Source organism: Crocodylus siamensis, chromosome 9 (assembly GCF_052110815.1).
Source record: "Crocodylus siamensis isolate JL-2025a chromosome 9, ASM5211081v1, whole genome shotgun sequence".
Classification (NCBI taxonomy): Eukaryota; Metazoa; Chordata; order Crocodylia; family Crocodylidae; genus Crocodylus; species Crocodylus siamensis.
In genome coordinates, this window is record NC_143403.1 from 69,817,586 (window position 1) to 69,837,266 (window position 19,681).

The following is a 19,681-nucleotide window of genomic DNA, read 5'->3' on the forward strand; positions in this document are numbered from 1 at the left end:
AGCGTTTTTCATCAGTCGCTGGTCATAATGCGTGCCCTTTGATACCATTCTTCTTCCACCTTCTCACGTACTCATTCTGCCTCCGGACTCTGGGGGAACAGTTTTTCTTTGATTTATTCCTGTTGGTACAAGATTGATTTCTCCCCCCACCATTCCTTTTATCCTTCTGGTGCGATTCAGCTTCATGACACTTCTGAGAGTAAGACTGTATTAACATGAAGCTAAGGGCAAATGTAGATCGTTAAAATGAAACCGGTAAAACCGTGGGTGAGACGGAGATTTGAGATCAAGCTAGAAATGAGCATGTAGATGTGTCAGTGGGATGCTGCTGGTGTTCTGCACAACAGTGGTTTTCAACCTGTTTTCACTTGCAGACCCCTAAAAATGTGGCAGGGGGTGTGGACCCCTTTGAGTTGTAAGTGTGGGTATTTGCATACTTTTGATCGATCATGGTCATCTTTTGTGGACCTTTTGTGGACCCTGGGGGTCCGTGGACCACTGCTGTCAAACTATGCTGAACAGTTCACATACCCTGGCTATTGTGTGAGCTGGTAGGTTTTTGTGCATTTTACCTGTAGGGAGAGCATAAGGGTTAAGAGACAAGAATATTTTTGTATTAGTAAATGGTGTTTAAAAGGAGGTCTGGATTTCTGCTCTGTATATGGTGTCTATGTTGCTATAGCACCTCTGCAAAGAACCAGCCCAGCTTGCCCAAATGTCAGCGATGATACAAAGTGCCTTGGCAGTGAAGAGTTACAGGAGTGTAAAGCCCCGTCGCTGCAGGTTCTCAGGAAAAGAAATAGGTGCATCACGAAATGTGTGCAGTAGAGCAAGTTATCAATAACCAGAGAGACTAGCATCGCTCATGCTGACTCCTCTCCTGGGGCTTGGGTTATAGTTCGGACCATCATCTTTTACTCACCTGGGGTTTTGTCTGACCCAAATAGCACAGCCTGGCTGGAAAACGCGCTTCCTAACTTATCAACTGATTCTGAAGCAATTGTGCCAGGCCAGAGAGGCATGCAGCATTTGGGGGAATAGAAAGGGCAGATGGATGCAATAGGTCTTCCTCCAGCTATGTCTAGAGCTATAGGACAATGGCCCCTCGTTTTGCCACCTTTGTGGTCTCATCTGTTTAAAAATCTGAAGAATTCATTAAAAAACATGCATCCATCTATCCATGTAGCCACTTGTTTTTGGAAATGTATTCTGCTTTTGAATAATTTTTTCTGACTCTCTGGTATCTCTCCCTAGCAGTACTGAACTAGACACATAAGGATGAGGTGAAAGAGGAATTCAAAATAGGTGGACTAATCAGGACTTAGATATTGAATATAGCAAATTTAATTTAAAAAAATGCTACAAGAATAACGCTGCTAGATCCACACTTTATTGTTCATTGCCAAAAGCCTCTGGTTCCCATGCAGAACCTGGCTGAATTTTTTTCCTGTTCAGCACAAGAGGAAAGTAATGCTTCAAAGATAGTCATTTAAAAAAGAAAACACCTCTTTTTTTTCTTCTTCTTCTTTTTTGTGTTCTGCTTTCTGGCCTTTCTCTTTCCCGTTAATCATCTGTTACATCTAAGAGAGGCAACAAAGAAACTCCATCTGTTGCAATCAGTTGCTTCATTTTCTTAATCTAGTGTCCCAACATTTTAATTAAGAATTAGGATTGAAATACAAGGAAGGACAAAAGTACCGAGCTGGGGACTGTGTGGGGTAAGGAAGACCACTAAAGCACTCTAGGGATGCAACTGTCTTCAATTTAAATATACCTTTCATGGGGAAGCATCTCAAAACCTTTTTCAAATTACAGATAGGGAGTGTGTGTTTCTAAAAATGTGCAAGAGCGATGTATCCATGCATTATACATGCTTGTCTGTGTACTGTAATATAAATTGTACCTCATTATAAAATGTACTTTAAAGCGATCTGGATCAATAACCTTCTGTTCACGATCCTGAATACAGTTACTAATGATTTATATTTATTTATAATACCGTGTGCTCCCTGGCCCTTGCCACATTTCTCTCTCCAAGCAACGTGCTAATTGCATAATCGCAAGCACTTAAGCCACTCTGCTCATTCCAGTAGACTCCAGCATGCCACCCTTGGGAGGAGGTTAGTTGGGCTACTTTTCCACTTCCCAGATGGGAAACTGAGTCTCAGAGGTGAAGTGACTTGCCCCAGATCAACCCGGAGGTCAGTGGCAGAGATGAGAATAGCCCCTTCTCCCCACTCCCTGAACTGCTGACATCTTGCCCGTGTGCCTTAACCCTCACGTTTGTCCTGCCTCCCTGACATGAAAGACATCATCTCTCTCCTGTGCTTTCCAGGGCACTATTTTTTTTTTTACCAAATGTATCTGAGATTGCTCCAGTTATCTCCATTTCATTATTCTATAGCTCCCCTTTCTGGCCAAGAATTGAATGAATCCTGAGGCCAAACCATATAGGTTTCTCTCTCTCTCTCTCTCTCTCTCTGAACAAATGCTTTGCTAGATCTGGGGAACAGATCACCACAGGGCAACATTTCCTTGAGAAGGCTTTTTAAAATGTGTAATGGTTTTACCACATTCAAGAGCTATGGTGTGTTGACTCTCAGCAGAATTTTTAGCTTGGCAGCTGCTGAGCATATGACAAGCACTGAAATGCCCCCCCTGAAAATAGACTGGGTAATGTCTTTAATGAAGCTGCCCCCGCCTTTGATATGTGTGTAATGCAGGGACAGGCAATTATTTTGGGCAGAGGGCCGCTTACTGAGCCATTAAGGCAGGCAGGAGCAGATCAATATTAATTTTCTAAATTTTTTAGGGGCCCCGCGAGCTGGATACATTGGCCCGATGGGCCACATCCAGCCCGCAGGCCATATTTTGCCCACCCCCAGTCTAATGTATACTGAAGACTGCAGCGTAAAGAGTGGTGCTATTACAAACACAAAGAAATGGGTCTTGTTTTTTAAATTGTAGCCAATTTAGGTCTCTGCATTAGTGATTTGAAAAAGAAGCCTTCATTAAAAACAAAACCCAACAAAAACCTAAGAAAAAATGTAAGCCTCTAAATCAGAGGGAGATGTCATCTTTACGAGCAACTTAAATGAGTCCTGGATTCGGCCTGCGTATTGATGTCTTGTTGTGAGGAATAAAAAGATACGATGGCCTGAGCTAAGGACTGAGCAACGTGTTGTTGAGCATTGCTGTCATTGCAGAGTTGGGGCTGGGAAGGCTGCATGCGTGTATTTAACTAGCTTTAAGAAGCAAATGAATAAATAAATACCCACCACAACTGTCCTGGAAAATCATATAGCCTGATACTTCCATAATCAGGAAGTGCTAAAGCTAAACGATCACGTCTGGCATATTTTGTGCGACTTGGGAGTTAAGCTGCGATATGACAGGACTGCCAATGGCTGAGCTCCTTTAACCCCACTCAAAGCCAGTTTTCTTCATTCAGAATATATTTAGCAGGGAGGAAACTCGGCCCGGGAGTTTAGAGCATATATCCACAAGTGTGAGCCAGATTCAGCCTTGAGGTTGCCTCTCTGGCTCTGAACAACCGGGTTGAGACTTGTTGTCCGTCCAAGAGCAGATGCAGAAACCAATCCATCCCTCCCGCCAACCCCAAATGCACAACGGCACGGTCAGATGCACTGAAGAAACCTCTCCTCCAACTGAACGGAGCTGCCTCGGGCATTACATCTGTGCTGTCAAAAGTTACTTCTCTTGAACACTTGTTCCCTGCAAAGTATACCCTGAGAAAGATGGGAGCTAGCCAAGGCCCTCAAGCAACCATTCTGTCCCGTATTATTTTTCCTTGTAACATGTTTTTTCCACTTATACGTGTTGTCCTTAAAACACCCATAAACATACCACTGTGGGTACGGAGTGGATATAAGGGCTTGAGCAGGAAGAGAAAACTTGGAGCATGGCTTGCGGTTCTGCTCCACTGCAGCTTCGGAGGAGCTGGGTGCGGGACCCTCAAATCACAACCCGCATACCCTCTTTTGTCAGAATAATGTGACTTATTTTGCAAGGGAGTTGCTTGTAAAGAGCACGGTGTGCACAGAGTAGCATGATGTTGCACTGTTGGGATAGATGCAGGTTAAATTTAGCAGCTGACATGAGCTGCAGAGGTGTGGTCATTGTGGTTCAATTTGCTCTGCTCCGTTTCTATAAAGATAAGATAGGAAGAGAGTCAGCGTTGTGTCATACCTCCGTCTGGAGTCGAATTTGTAGCAACCAGGCAGAGTTTAATTTCTAGCAACCATAGTGCTGGTGAGCTCTTTGGGACTAGGACAGCCTTAGTGGAAGTCCTCCCAGCTGCATGAATTTGCTAGTATAATGTAAACCTTGGAGGGAGAAAATAGGCTTTGATGTGTGAGCTGAACACTTTTTTTATATATATATATTTAGTGTTGAGGCTAATGCTGGGGGAGCAGCAGCCCACTAGCTAGAGCAGTGTAGTCCTGCCAGAATAATTAAACTAAGTGCCCTTCACTTCTTGCAGCATGCTACCTTGTATGGTGAGCCGGTCAGACTTTAAATGGCTCGTTGGTATGGGTCAGAGTTTGAAGGCACTTTTGCAGCTCTGCCTTTTGGGTGCTTTTTCTGGAAGCGACAGTGAGGATTTGACAGGGGTTGCCATTCCTCCCCCTCGTGCCTAAGAGCTGGTTTCGGCACGCTCCCGAGGCACGCAGGATGCCTCTGGCCAAGGAGGCACGACAGATCTGCCCCATCGTAGTCAGGCAAGATATCAGGGCAACTTTTGAAAGAATAAGGGTGGACAAATTTAATCCAGGCATATATATCCTCCCTATCTTCAAGGTATGTCCCAGTATGACATTCCTGCTCCCTTCCCGTCATCGGGCGAGTTGTGTGCCGTTGTTGCCGCTGTTCTCCCCCGGCGGTGGGTGAAGCCGCTTTGCTGCGATTCGTATTGTGTTTTAAGTTTGCACGATGCCTTAGGGTGAAAGGATCTAGACATGCAAGTTCCCATTGTTTTAGTTTAATACTAAGAGAGTTTGAGGCCTGTGAATTATTACTCTGTATAAAACGCACACGGCTGTAAAGCGCCACGGAGGCTGATAGCGAAGGGACTGGCCGCCAGGTTTTTAGCCTCGGCTCCACCACTGACTCACCGTGTGACCTTTGGCAAGTCACGTACGTGTGCAGAATATATGAATCGCCGTTCGGCTCTGCTAACCTGAAACGATTCGTTGCCATTGAAGTCCGACGATGCCAAACGACTTGGGGGTTTTCTGATTTTCGTTTTTCTTTTTTTGATTCCTTTTGTTTTGCTGCTGAAGGTGGTTTTTCCTTCTTTGCTTTTTTGCCAGAGCAGGAGGGCAGAGGGGAAGATTAGCTGGAAGGAAGATGTTAATCCTGAAGTGCCGAGAGGTTAATCTTTGGGCGTCTCTCTTTCTTACCAAGGTGGCAATGTTTGCACCGAGGGAGAGCTTTCTGCTTCGCGGGGCCGTGGTTAAAACGCTGTCAAAGTTTCAGTCTGTTTGTCTGCCTGGTGCCGCCTGCCGCGCCTGCTGCGAGGCCTGTCCCCATGGCTCGGGTCGGCGTGCCTGACCCGCACCTGTTGGTCACCAGGACTTCAAATTTACACCCGAATCCCCTCAGGCGCCTGCAATACGGCACGTGACACCAGCAACTTTTATTTTACAGCCTCCCAATCCCCAGCCAACCGCGCCACGGCTGCGTTTTCCAGCGACTTTTAGAGGGAGCCGCGTGCCTGCAGCTCCTCGGAGAAACCCCGCGTCTCACATTTGCCAAAGCTCATCCCGAGCTGCCCAAACGAGCCACCTCGTCCGGCAGTGCCCGCCGGCGCCGCGCTGTACCTGGCGTAAAGGCGCTGTGGGGCTCGGAGGTGGAAGGGCGCGGTGGGGGGACGCGGAAGGCAGGGGCCGTGTAGCACGATGGGGCCAGCCAGGCCGGGGTGCCCCTCGTGCGACAGTCGTGCGTGGCACGGCTCGCACCAGGGTGTGGGGTGCCCTGGGCCAGGTGCTGCCACCAGGAGCCCTCACCGGGCACTGAGGGGGCGGGGGCGGGGCCTCGACTGTTCAGCCCCGCCCCCAGATAGCGGCAGGGGGAGGTGCCGCTGGCCCCGTCCCCGCGCTCCTATTGGCCGCGCGAGCTGTCGCTCGGTTTTGCTTCTCCCCCTCCCCTACGAGGGAGGCGGGGCGAGCGGCGCGGAAGGGGGCGGGGCCGGGCTGGCGCTGGCCCTTCCCCCCCCTTCCCGTGCGCGGCCGCCAGTCCGAGGCGGGCGCGGCGCCGGGCGGAGCGCGAGCGGGAGCGGAGCGGCGGCACCGGGCGGTGAGCGGGCACGCGTGCGCGGGCTGGGTGCAGCGGGGAAGGGCGCAGGGTGAGGTGGGTGTAGCCTGGCTGCAGGAAGGGGGGAGGGTGCTGGGTGGGGTGGGTGCAGCAGGGCGGAGGGTGCTGGGTGGGGTGGGTGCAGCAGGCCGGAGGGTGCTGGGGTGCAGTGGGGGAAGGGTGCTGGGTGGGGTGGGTGCAGCAGGGTGGTGGGTGCAGCAGGGCAGAGGGTGCAGGGTGGGGTGGGTGCAGCAGGGCGGAGGGTGCTGGGGTGCAGTGGGGGAAGGGTGGTGGGTGCAGCAGGGAGGGCGGAGGGTGCTGGGGTCCAGCGGGGAGATGCTGGGCGGGGTGAGCGCGGCAGGGCAGGGGCAGGCGCTGGGTGGGTGCATCCGGGCACACGTGCTGGCAGGCCGGGCCGGGTGGGGTGAGGCGGCCGCGCCGCGGAGGCTGGCGCCAGGCATGGAGCAGGGGGCCGCAGTTCTCTGCTGCCCCGGGGGAACAAAGGGAGGCTGGGGGAGGCCGAGCGCTGATAACCGGTGCCGCGCTGCTTATTAGCTGGTGGTCTGGGCTGAGCCCGTCCTGGGTGCGGGGGTGCTGTCCCAGCCCCGCGAAACAGGGGCGACCCTGCCAGGCTGGGGTGCGCAGGCACCCGGCTGGCGGAGACGGGCGCAGCAGAGTCCTCCTCCCTAGCGGAGAGATGCTGTGAAAAATGGCGCAAAAACAATGCATGACGGAGGCTTCCTGAGGATGGGGAGGGCTTGGCAGGTTGGTCTCTGGCCCTGTCACGGAGGAGGCTGGAGGAAAGAGCGGTCCACGAGCCCGAATTCCCATCCCTTCTCCCCGGCAACGAGTCCAGCCGTTTCCCCTTCTTCCCCCCCAACCCTCATCTGTCACATGTGATTTCTGGGTGGCAGTCGGCTGGGTATCCCGAGGCAGATTGCATGCCCAAGGTCCGATCTCTCTGTATTATGCGAGAAGCAAACCGAGGCTTTTGTTCTTCCGTTTTTGGACTCTACGTGCAGCAGAATTAGTCAGCTCCACATCATGTGCGTGTCACCCTGCAGCAGGCTGCTCCCCTCCTGCCGCTCCATCTAGAGCAGAGGGAGGGAGATGACTAAGTGCAGAACGTTTCCTTTAGGCTTCGGTTGCATTGTGTCAGGCAAGCCGGTGTCACGCTGTATTACAGGATACTTTAAATCCACTTGAAAGCCGAAGAAAGCATGTGAAATGCGCACTTCGGAGTCGGTTCCTGCATAAAGAGCTGCTTTCTTTCATCCTTGGAAAGTTCAAATGAAAGGGAGGCAACATTATTTTTTTTTTTTGCCCCCCCCCCCCCTTGGAAAAAGAGATGAAAAAATGACGGAGGACACTGTTATAAAACTGAAGCTTGATAGAGAAGTTTCCAATCAATTCAACTCCCAAAACAAACAAGTGATTCACGCTGCGTGGCCTCAACCCAGAAAATGTAGCATTGTGGCAGGGCACGAGGAGCTGATAGACTTGATGCTGCCTGGAAACAGAAGTGAAACTGTGCGCTGTTTTATTTTTCTAGATAAGCGATCGGCATTGGCGATACAGGTTTTTTTTTTCTCTTGGTTTGAATAATATAAAGTCTCCGAGAAGGCTGACGTGACTGTCACGAGTGCATATATGGCCTCGTTCATGCAGCAGCAAGTGGTGCGTACAAGTGTTCCCCGTGTCCGGGCCTGACCACGTTAGCAAAATGAAGGAACGTCTTTACTAATATTGGGCCTTGCTTAACTGTGGGGTGGGATGCGTCTGATGTGTTTGACGTTAACCTCTATTTCCGTGCTCATTGGGCGGGGGGGAATGGGCCTAGGAGCTGTGTTATATGCATTGGAGGTTGGGGGAGAGCTGCACGAACTGACACAGCGCATGCCCTGATGAGCGTGTGTCTGCATGTAACAGGGATGGAGAAAACAGCAGAGGCCTTGCAGGGCGCAAGAGGTGTGTTTTTCAACTGGAAGCATTTAAATCATTTTCGCACGCCCAGGAAGGCAGGTTGCCATGCACCAGCTGATATATTTTTGTCTATAGCCGTGTTTGCCAAAGGTTGCATACACAGAGGCACAAGATCAAATGGGGTTGTGGCAGTGCAGAAGCGCTGTTTGTTTTCGTGGCGTTTTGAGTATTTCCAGGAGCTGCTGTAAGACTCGGCACCCTCAGAGCCCTCTGGGACCATGTGCTTTGTGTTTGTTTTTAACATCGCTTTTCAGAACGGTCAATTTTGTAATGGTCAATTTTGTAATGGTCATTTGCAGCCTGGCGCACAGATTGCTTTAATCAGCATTTGTGCCTTCCTCTTTTTTTTTATGTCCCGGGCTGGCATTACTGTCTTCTAGCGAGCTGCCTTTTCAAACATCATTGGATTTTTCAAGTTAAATCTTCGTGCTTATTGCATCTGTCACTTCTGGGATTCCTTCCAAATGCAAGGCAGAGATTCAGTGTAATGGCAATGAAATAGAGTGTTTGGAAGGGGAAAATATCAGCTTTCCTTCGCGATACCGCCGAGAAGAGCACAAAGGAAATAACACTTAATAATCGTGTATTACATATGTGTTAAAGTTAATGTAAAGATTTTCACGGCTACTTCATAAACTGGCTCGGTGAAGCAGGGCAGCGTGTTGTGATTGCAGGAGTGAGGAGGAGGCTGGCTTTTATTTTGCTGCCACCTCGGTGGCATAAAGCGAGTTTGGGTGCCGGCTTCCTCTGTCGAAGACATGAGCAAAACACTTCCTGGCCTTCGGTTTCTGCTTGATGAGGTCATCAGTGCACCACTCCCAGGGTGTTCACGCACCCGCACAAACAGTCTGCTGACTTCTTGAAAATAAAGATGTGGCATAATCTAAACATTAAAACCAACCTTAAGGATCTGTTGGAGCAGCAAGTCACTTGAGGATTAGAAATGCCCTAATTGTAAACCTTTGAAGTGTGTATAAATGAGATTTTTATTTATTTATTTATTTTTGATCTACCATGTTCTCACATGCTACCCCTGGAAAAAAAAATAATGACACCCCTCTAGCCAATTTGCATTGTGGCTCCTGGCTCTTGAGTCAGTCTGATTAGAAGCTGCTTAAATCCACATCATAGAGTTGGTGGCGTTAGGCTGGTGCAATACAGACAGGCATTTCTATGATTTCTCGGACTGAGGAACTTCCTTTAACGACAGGGGAGGGTAGGCAGAGTCCTTGGGAATCATCCTGGGTAACAGGACTCGGGTAACAGGCTGGGTTGAAAGGACGTCACCTGGGTTGCTTGGTTTTGAGAAGTGGCTATTGGGGTGTGTTAAATGCACCATTGTCGTGAAGGATCAGCTAGCAGTTTCCTTCCCTTGCTTTGGATGGGTTTCATTCATCTCATGCCCTTGTGGGCAAACTTTTAATGCAACAATTTGGATTGAAAAAAACAGTCGTGATTGTTGAGTTTGCGCATTGATCCGCTCGAAGAAGCGGGGTTAATGGCTGGGAAGGGTGTTAGATTGCACCACAATTATCCACCCCGCAGGTGCGGCAGTGGCAGGTCAAAGGTGCCATGCTGGCATGTCCCCTGGCCCTTTGGAGAGGGCTGCGTCCCCGCTCTTGAAGAACGCACCGAGAACGGGGCGCGCTCGGCTGGGAGAGGTCTGTAGCTGTCCTGTCGTACGGGCGCTGGGACCGTTCAGCTCATCCCATAGGGGCCAATGAGCAGATGTCAGACAGCCGGGTTTTCTGATCTCTCTTGCTCTGGGTCGCCAGTCAATCCTGACCCGAAGCGAGAAGCTCTGCCGAGCCGCGGTTCCTCTTCAGAGCACCACCGCTTCTGTTTTGCGGTAGATCAAGGTGTTGCTTTTAACTGCAAAAATACACGTATGGTTTGCAAGTGATGCGGACGGCTCAACGCGCACGTAGAGGCGATGCGCGCTTGTGAGAAGAGAAAGCCGCACGGCCGCCTGGGCCCGCCTGCTGAAATGACTAACCTTCCTTTTGCCGCTTTCCCCGTGCGAGGTGTCTGCTCGGCTCTGGGTTGCTTCTGAGCTCAGGTAGCCATTTCTGATGAGAGCAGCCAGCAGGCACTTTAGAGACGGGAGCCGTTTCTTGGGTGGGACGTTTTCACAGGTTTGTAGGCCCTCGCGAGTGAGAACAGCTGTTCTTGAGACGCCTGCAGTGCTCGAGAGCCTCGGGTGATGCCTGTTGCTGAAGGGCCGTGTGGTCGAAAAGGAGCCTGCAAACACGCAGCTTTTGCTCCCTTCCCTCCTCATCTTTTATTATTTGCAAAGAAGACCTGGGAATTTTGCAGTGCCTTCCCGTTAACCTTAAATGTCCCTCCTGGGTTTTTTTTCTGGAGGGCATTCTGTATGTGACCAAACATACATATGGTGAGTTCTCCTACCTGAGCTGAGATATAGCTTAATATAAACACCATTTATCCAAAATGCTAATCAGTCATTGCCATTAAAGGTTGGAGGGCCTCTCAACCTATAGCAATAGCAATAAATCCCTTTTTCCTCTCGGTTAACCCGATACTTCTCAACTGCTGGGGTGTCACTACTCCCTCAGTCATCCTTGCTATCTTCTAGGGTATCCCAACCCGAATTTCTAACATTAAAAGCAAAAGGAACCCAATTTTTTAAAAAAAAAATTTGCTTATAAAAATAGACCATGTAGGCTTTTTGGCAATCTTTTTATGGCATCAAAAGCAAGAAAGCCCAAGTGTGTTAGTAAGATTCAGATGTCCCTTTAAAAAAGAAAAAAGAAAGCGTCACTAAGGAGATAAGAATTGCTCTACAGTTTTTTCAGTTCGTCGTGCTCCAAGATGGAGCATGATGGGGGAAGGAAAAGGAAGGGGGGAAAATCCCATTTGTTGCACTTGTTGGATTGTTCCGAAATGGAAATGGAAATGCAGCCCAAGAACATCAAATCTGGCTTGTCTCGACCAAGCCAGACCCTACATTAGAGATATGCATGTTATCTTTGTAATGGGTTGATGGAGGCGAGGCGGCCTGGGGGAGAGACGCAAGCTGGTCAGAGCAAAATTACAGCAATTCAGTTTGATCCAGACCTGGGGCTGTCTGAATCCAGTATAATGAGCTGTTTTTCTTGCTTTCGCCTTTGATAATTCAATTAAAAAAGCAATGGAAATGAAATTAAAAGGATGGCAAGACCCATCTTAAGTGGCTGAAAACCAGGGGAGTGTGATATAACCAGGTGCGTGGAGGATGGGTTAGCAGCCCTCCTTTGGGGTCATGTTAGAGCCTAAAACAGCGGTACCTTGAACATCGGGCTCCTTGAAGGTGGTCTCCATGTCCCACCCGTGCATCTGGCCATCTGAAAATTGATGCAGATTCCCCTCCAAACAGCTCCTGGCTCTTCCCTAGTGTTTTACATTATTCCACCAACTGCACAAGGAGTTTTTAATCCAGAGTTAATGCAGTCATTTTACCCCACCACTGCTTTTCAGATACTCTTGACCAAGCTCATTGTGAAAGCTGCCATGCTTATTTCCCCTTTTTAGTCTAAGAATCGCTCCGTTGTGCAATCAGTAGGGCAATAAGCCTGTTGAAATTCGACTTCAAGTCACTTGTGATCTAAGTATTTATAGAAGCAGCCGCTTCTACCTTTCCCACCCTTTAACCCCCGTCCCGTTTCTGCGACCCCTTCCATAGAGCTGCGTGCTTGTATTCCCCCTCGGCACGTTGGGACGTACAAAGGTGGGAGCTTGAAATGCCGTGGTTCAGAGCTGGTCGAAAGCTTGACATCTTAAAACATTGCCAACTTGGGACTCGGACGTGGGGCAGACACAACCCCAGCGCTGATAAACTACACAGATTAGAGCGGCTGTAATTGATACTGCCGGAGATTAGCAGGCGATAGCCGGTTCAAAGCACAGAGAGCGTCCTGTCCCTGGGGAGCCGAGGCAGACTGGCAGTCTGTGCAGACGATGACACGGGGAACTTGTCATCAACAAAGAAATTGGGCATGGAGTCCGCAGTCAAATAATGGAGATTTCCTCCAGAAACCATCCAGCTTCGTCTCCCTTTGTTTTAAATGCCCCAAACCCAGCCTGTTTCAATTTGGCATCACGTGTATTGCATCAGTTGAGTCAGTCCTCGGTGCTTGAGATGGCATTTTTGGCTTGCGCTCACATGCCGCTGCTGCCTGTTACATGCATAGCTGCATCTTGCTGCGTGCCAGCAAAGCAGAGGGATCCTCTGCTTCCAGCTTGGAAACCTGAAGGGCTGAGACTAGAAAGTGGGAGTCCTGCTTGTCAGGTCCTAGCTCCGAGCAGGAGTTTCCACTCCCTTATCAAGCAATCTTGTTCTTCTTGTTCCAATCACCATGGCATCGGGACACATCCTCCTGTGTATTAAGAGTTAATAACGTAATAGGCAGGCATTTAAGATGCTCCGGAAGGTCATGTATTTCCCCGCGATATGCAGCCATGCAAATAGATCAACTCTCTGGCATCAAAAGAGAACAGCCCTGGGTTTGCAAGCCAAGATGCAACAGTGGTTTTCTGACTAGAGAGGATTTTTGGTTTTAGACTGGGTGGATTTGCTTAGTGAGGGGTGGGGGTGGGCATGGACCCAGAGCCGGCTCAGGTTAGCTTTAATGGCTAGAGGTATTTTTAGATGTATTCTATAGCATTAGTAAAGCCTGAATGCAGGCACCTTGCCCACTGCTTTAAGCTTTGCTAACCTGCAGTGCCCTGGACTTCCCCGGGCCCAGCTCTTTGCTGAGTGCACCTTCAGGAAGGCACAGTGACGGTCCATTATACTGCCCTCCGTTACGGCCTACAGTGCCATGCTTGGAAGGATGGGTAGCCTAGCCTGGCTTTATTTGGCCTTTTGTTTATCAGTATACAGAAAGCGTGCATGGGAGCACGCACAGTACACCTTGGTCTGCATGGTTGCTTTGGGCCAGGGTCTATCTCTCTATTCTGTCTGCACAGTACCATGCACATCGATGCCTTGGACCTGTACTAGGGTCACTCAATGCTACAGCCGTGCATGTAATAGCTGCGATGCTGTGTTCGGGAGCTGGACTGATCCAGGAAGCCGAACAGAACGATAATGGGTTCAGAGACCGGGGTCTTTCACACCAGCCAGGATGACCAGCAGAAAGCAGGCCTTGAGGATGATCATTGGGTCTCAGCCGGGAGGGAAGCACGTTTCAAATCTGAGGGTCTCTCACTGAAAACAGCTGGCCACCCATCCCTTCCCCGGTAAGTCCGTACCCAGCGCAGGGTACTCACTGCTGCAAACCACGATCGGGATGATGGCAGACTTGGTGACCACCGAGCCTGCTGTATGCACTTTCGAATGCCCTCTTTGCGTTGCTTGAGAGAATAGCTTGTTGTTGGGTTGTAGGTTGGTGGTTCATAAATGCTCCTTGCTAAATGCACATAGCCGCAGGTCTGTTGAGTGCCCGGGATGTTTTCTGTGCCCCCCGCGCTTTGGATCGTGAGGCTGGCGTCTCGGGTTAATAGGGCAGTAGCAGGAGTACTTGTTCGGGGTCCTATTCTTTGGGTGCTCAGTGCAGGGACTTGAGCGAGGAAAGGCTGAAGCCTGGGAACATCTGAAAGGCAGAGGGGCATGTTTTGAACTTGAAAGCTTTTGTTAAACAGATGTCGGAGGAGCTCTAATTGGTACCACAAGACGGGCTTGAAATCAAGTCAGCGGATGGAAGTATCTGCAGTTTAGTTTTAGCTTTTCTCCACCCCCGTCTTCTCCTCGCTTCAAATTGCACATTACGGTAACAGGACAGAACGAGGGATGTTCCTCTGAATTACAGGCTGCCTGGCCAGGAGAGCTGGCAGGACAGCAAGTGGAAATCTGGCAGGTTGCGCGCCAGCTCCAGCTGTGAGAGCTGAGGTTCGTTTTGCAGCCGCCTTATCCAGTGGTACAGTTTAAAAATACTGAGTCACTTGCTTATGCAATGTTTGCACAGTTGAATCTTGAGCCTTCTTCCTGCTGTCCAGGGCTATTCGGAGCAAAGTGATCATCTTGAATGGGGCAGCGACTCCTTGATTCGTTTTCTTCCTTCCAAATGCAGTTAGCTTCTGCTTCGCCTCCTGTTTGGGCCGCAGCAGTTGGGAGGGGAGGGGAGGGAGCCGGAGGAACTAAGCTCCTCAAAACAGTTTCCAATTTACCGAGTATTGGGGTTAAGGATCAGTACTCGGCATGTTAGGAGCCCGCTTGACCGCTTCTAGGAACATTTTCTGCTGTTATAATGGGCCAGATTCATTCCCACTGCCTTGCCAGCTGGTGAAACGGCGTCTTCTGGAGGGCACGGGGGAGGGTATCTTACTCGCAGTTTCTGGACCAGAAGCAGATCTTGGAGAATGTGCCAAAATGAGTTTTTTGGTTTATCTGCACCTCTAGCTGTGTCTGAGACGTCGGCGCTCCTCAGCAGAGTTTGGGAGCAGTATGCTGCAAAGGTAGCCCTCCATCTCCTTCTCACCCCTTACCCACTGCTGGCTGTTGCCTTCTCTTTACCTCTTGTCCAGACGGTTTGGACGAGATGCTGATTTCTGTCTGTCCTGTCCTCACCCTCCAAGCCAGGCCTCTCTCTTTCAGGTGTCCTGCAGGGCTGGATGCTGCGCTTGGGGCTTTGCACGAGACAGGCAGGTAGAGCCGAGTGCTTGCTCTCGGGCAGAGCTGCCTGGGAGGTTTTGCGTCCTCTTGGTCAGCCTGATTCCCTCTTTGCATCTCCAGGTCGCTCCTGGATCTGTTAGCTTCGTACCTCTGTCCCTACACACTTGGGCTAATAGTGGAGTCACCTCTTGACAGCCTGATGGTGACATTTTAGTGCACCAGTAAGACTGATCCCTGTGGGATCTTTGTGGTCAGCTGGACTCCTTCTGTGGAAATCGGTGTGTTGTTCTGAAGATGCCAAGGCCTTGCATCTTGGGAAGAAGACAGAGCAATGCATCAAGTCCTCCATTGCTTTCTGCTCGCAGCTGGCGCTGGAATAATTTGAGTGCGTGCTTCTGGGTGCAGAGGACCACTTGCAAAAGCACCCTGAAGCTGATGGGTTTATACCGGGGCGGGCAATTATTTCGGGCAGAGGGCCACTTACTGAGTTTTGGCGAGCCATCAAGGGCCGCATAACAGGCAGCCAGGGACAGATCAGTATTAATTTTCTAAATTTTTTAGGGGCCTGGCAGGCCGGATAGGCTGGGCTGGTGGCCTGCATCCGGCCTGTGGGCCGCATTTTGCCCACCCCTGGTTTATACTCGCCCCCTCACGCAGGTGCTGTTAATTTGCCTCTTCATTAAGCATGTGCAGGATGAGGAGTGCTGCATGTGGCAGTTTCTCTAGGGATGTTGTGGGATCCCAAGGTGAGCACTGAGCACCTCCTAACAGGGCTTTTTTTTTCCGGGTAGGACAAGTAGTGCGTGCTGTGTTCATTTAAAAAAAGTGAGATGTTTGCTTGTAATGTTTCCATGAGCAAGGAAAGCTAGCAAGTAGAGTAGCAGAAGGATACTTCCTTGTTAGCTTGGGTGCACTGATTTAAAAAAAAAAAAAAAAAAAAAGAGGTCAGCTGCAGGGAGAAAGCGTGTTTTCTGCATACCTCTCTTAAGTGCAGCCCTGGGGCAGGATTGCAGAACCGTAGTGCACACCTGTCCAGTGCTTTCCTGACCTCAAAAGATGGGGTCAAACTCCAGCCCGGACCTCCGTGGCTTGCCCCTGCGTTGGCAGGCGCTGCTGTGGCTGCGAACGTGATGATTCGCTCCCTTGGAGCGCAGGTGGCATCTCCCGTGGCTCTCAGGCAAAGGCTCACCGAAGCTCAGACGGACGGCGGGCTGGAGGAATTTTGCTCTGTTACTCAGGAATGGGAGAGGTATGCAATGCAGAGAGGGAATCGCTTGGTTCCTTTACCCCATTGAAAAAAGACCAAGGTAGAGAGCTGTTAAGTCCCATGCAGGGGAACAGGTGGAAAACTCGGGCAGCGATTCTCACCCAGGGTGCCCGAGATCCTTGGAAGGGTGTCATGCAATATTCAATCTGTTAAGCTTTCCAGCACCTCTGAGCGTCTCGCTCTTGTGAATCATGGGTAGGTTTCCATAGTGTCAAAAACCTTCTGACCCATCCAGCTCTTTCCGAGTCCTTGCATCAGAAGAATTGCTGCATTATTTTTCTGTAGTCCAAAGCGAGTGAAAGCTAAGAGCTGGCGTTTTCAAGGAGTGTCTTGAGCTTACAAAGGTTGAGAGCCACTGTTTTATGGGTTTGCTTTCTTCACGAATGCTTGACACCATTGGATTAAAAATCCCGGTAAAAAATGCAGGTTTTCCTTCCTTCTGTAATACAAGCACCCAATATTCAATGGAAAAAACCAGCCTTAAAAAATTCTACTTTTGCTTTCCAGTTAATTTGCTGTTTACATCAGGGATGGTGGCGGGAGGTTGATTTTTTTTGTCTGTTTGGTCATTTCAGTGTCAGGGTCTCCTGGGTCAAATGATGAGTCAACAGCAGGGTAATGTTGTATTTAAACAGGCTTTGCTGCAAAATGGGAGAAATGGGCAAAAACCAGATGAGAAAAAAAGATAGGATTTTGGGGAATTGGCAGTTTGACATGAGTTTAAGAAAGGCCTGGGATAAAGCAGAGACATGCGTTCTCCCACTCCTCCCCCCTTCTCCCATCGGGGAGCTGGTGTCCTCTGGTGTGGGTGTAAGCTCCTAAATCACTTCCAGGTGCCAAGCCCCCAGGGCTCACCAAAAGCCTCCGGGAACGTCTCCGAGCTCGAAGGGAGGCGCACCCCCAATGGCAGGGGGGCCCATCCCCAGGGAGGGCTATGCTGCCATTGCTCGGGGCTGCAGGGGGTCAGGGAGGCCGAGGCGGAGATGGGACTGGGACGAGCGACCCGGATCGAGGACAAGAAGTCCGTTTTTAAATACATGGGGACAAAAAGAAGGTACCGGGTAACGTGGGGCCCCTGCAGGACATGCTAGGAAATGTGGTCGTCACACCAGACGACAAAGCTAACCGATTTAATGATTTCTTTGCCTCCGTTTTCCTCAGCAGGGACCAGATTAGCCCCCCCACACCTCCCTCAGGCCCCGGGGAGGCGCACCCAGGCCCAGGGTCAGGGAGGACCTAGTCAGGGAACGCCTGGCGGGACCGGATGTGTTCAAGTCAGCGGGTCCGGATGATCTCCACCCCCGAGTGCTGAGGGAATTGGCCGAGGTCGTTGCGGGACCCCCGGCACGGCTGTACGACCACCCGTGGTGCTCTGGTGTGGGGCCGGAGGACTGGAAGAGGGCCAACATGGTTCCCATCTTCAAAAAGGGGAGGAAGGAGGACCCGGGGAACTATAGGCCAGTCAGTCTTACCTCGATCCTGGGGAAGCTTTTTGAGAGAATTATCCTAGCGCATGTCCATGAGGGGCCGGGGGGGAGATCATGCTTAGGGGCAACCGACACGGGATCATGAGCGGCAGGTCCTGTCAGACCAACCTGGTGCCTCCTACGACCAGGTCACCAAATCCCTAGACGCAGGGGCAGCAGTGGACATCGTCTTCCTGGACTTTCGGGAGGCCTTCGACACTGTCTCTCCCCACGTTCTCATTAAGAAACTGGGGGCTGTGGTGTTGACCCCCCCCCACAGTCAGACGTGTTGCCAACCGGCCGGAGGGCCGCACCCGGAGAGCGGTGGTGGACGGGTCACATTTGACCCGGAGGGATGTGGGCAGTGGGGTCCCCAGGGCTCGGTCCTCGGGCCCGCACTGTTCAACATCTTCATCGGCGACTTGGACAAAGGGGTGAAGAGCACCTGCTCAAATTTGCTGATGACACTAAGATGTGGGGGGACGTGGGAACGGTAGAGGGAGGAATAGGCTGCAATCGGACCTAGACAGGTCACGGGGTGGGCGGACGAGAACAGGATGGGATTCAACACCGACAAGTGCAAGGCGCTGCACCTGGGGAGGAAGAACCGGCACCATAGCTACAGGCTGGGGAGCTCCCTTCTCGTCAGGGCAGAGGCAGAAAAGGATTTTGGAGTCATCACTGATGGCAAGATGACCATGGGCCGGCAGCGTGGGGACGCGGTCAGGAAGGCCAACCGCACCTTGTCCTGCATCCACAGATGCATCTCGAGCAGGTCCGGGGAGGTGACCCTCCCCCTCTGTGCGGTACTGGTCAGGCCCCAGCTGGAGTCCTGCGTCCAGGTCTGGGCGCCGCACTTCAGGAGGGATGTGGACAGCATGGAGAGGGTCCAGAGGAGGCCACTCGCATGGTCAGGGGCAGCAGGGCAGGCCCTATGAGGAGAGGCGACGGGACCTGAACCTGTTCAGCCTCCACAAGAGAAGGCTGAGGGGGAACTAGCGGCCTGTTACAAGCTAGTCAGGGGGGACCAGCAGGCACTGGGGGAGTCCCTGTTCCCCCGAGCACTGCCAGGAGCGACCAGGAATAATGGTCACAAGCTGGCAGAGGGGAGATTCAGACTACACATCAGGAGGCAACTTCACGGTCAGGGCGGCTAGGGTCTGGGACCAACTTCCAAGAGAAGTGGTGCAGGCTCCTGCCCTGGGGGCTTTAAGAGGAGGCTGGACGAACACCTTGCGGGGGTCGTTTGACCTCCGTGCTCTTCCCTGCCATGGCAGGGGTCGGATTCGATCTGCTCAAGTCCCTTCCGACCCGACCAACTATGAAACTATGAAAGAACTGGCCTTTTCAGAATTGATTAAAAAAGCTAGGAACATTGTTATCGATCTTATTTCTGTGCGTCTGCGTGTTAGCACTTGCATTTTGATCCAGATATGACCTGACAGCATCCCTTCACATTTGAGGCTGCATACCCAAACAGAAGCTATTTCTTTCTCATTACCGACAAAATCGCCAAACACTTTGCTGGGGGAGGGATTATGTGTGGTGGTGTAATCTCCCACTGAGCTGCAATGAGGAAATGGGTACATGCTTCCGGTTGCATATTTTGGCCATTTTGAATGCAAGGTTAAGGATTTTGCAGAATGATCGCAGGTCTTTACTCTTTGCCTTCCAGCTCCAGGCTCTGTCTGTATCCTCCAGCCCGCCGTATTTAATGGCTTTCTGTGCATTCATCGCTATGGTAGTAGGCAAATGACATGGATTGAATGCGGCCGGACAATGCTGTCTTTTCTGGTTAATGATCTTAAATAGCCCTCGGTAGACACGGCCTGCCGAGGGCCAGCATTATGTCAGCAAGGTGTAGGTAGGCTCTGTAGTGCTGCTAACCACAGGCTCTCCCAAGGAAATTAATTGCACAGCCAGAAACCCTCCAGTGGAAATGCCCAGCATGCGGTAGCAAAGGCCTGTTTGCAGCAGCGCTCGAGATCTCTGCTTCAGTGCAGCATACCTCGAGCGGTCTCTAAGGAAACCACCCAG

General features: G+C 51.0%; 1 protein-coding gene across 2 annotated transcripts in view; it reads left to right on the plus strand.

Moving 5' to 3' along the window:
• The window catches only part of CORO1C (coronin 1C), a 67,293-nt gene that overhangs the window by 2,470 nt on the left and 45,142 nt on the right, over positions 1-19,681 (plus strand). Inside the window, exon 1 of one of the 2 annotated variants that reach the window (XM_090062571.1) lies at positions 6,215-6,318. The exons of the other annotated variant lie outside the window; for it this stretch is intronic. The gene's annotated coding sequence lies outside the window, so the exon portion shown is untranslated. Of the gene's footprint in view, positions 1-6,214; positions 6,319-19,681 lie in introns of those variants that run through there. 2 annotated transcript variants of the gene reach the window in all.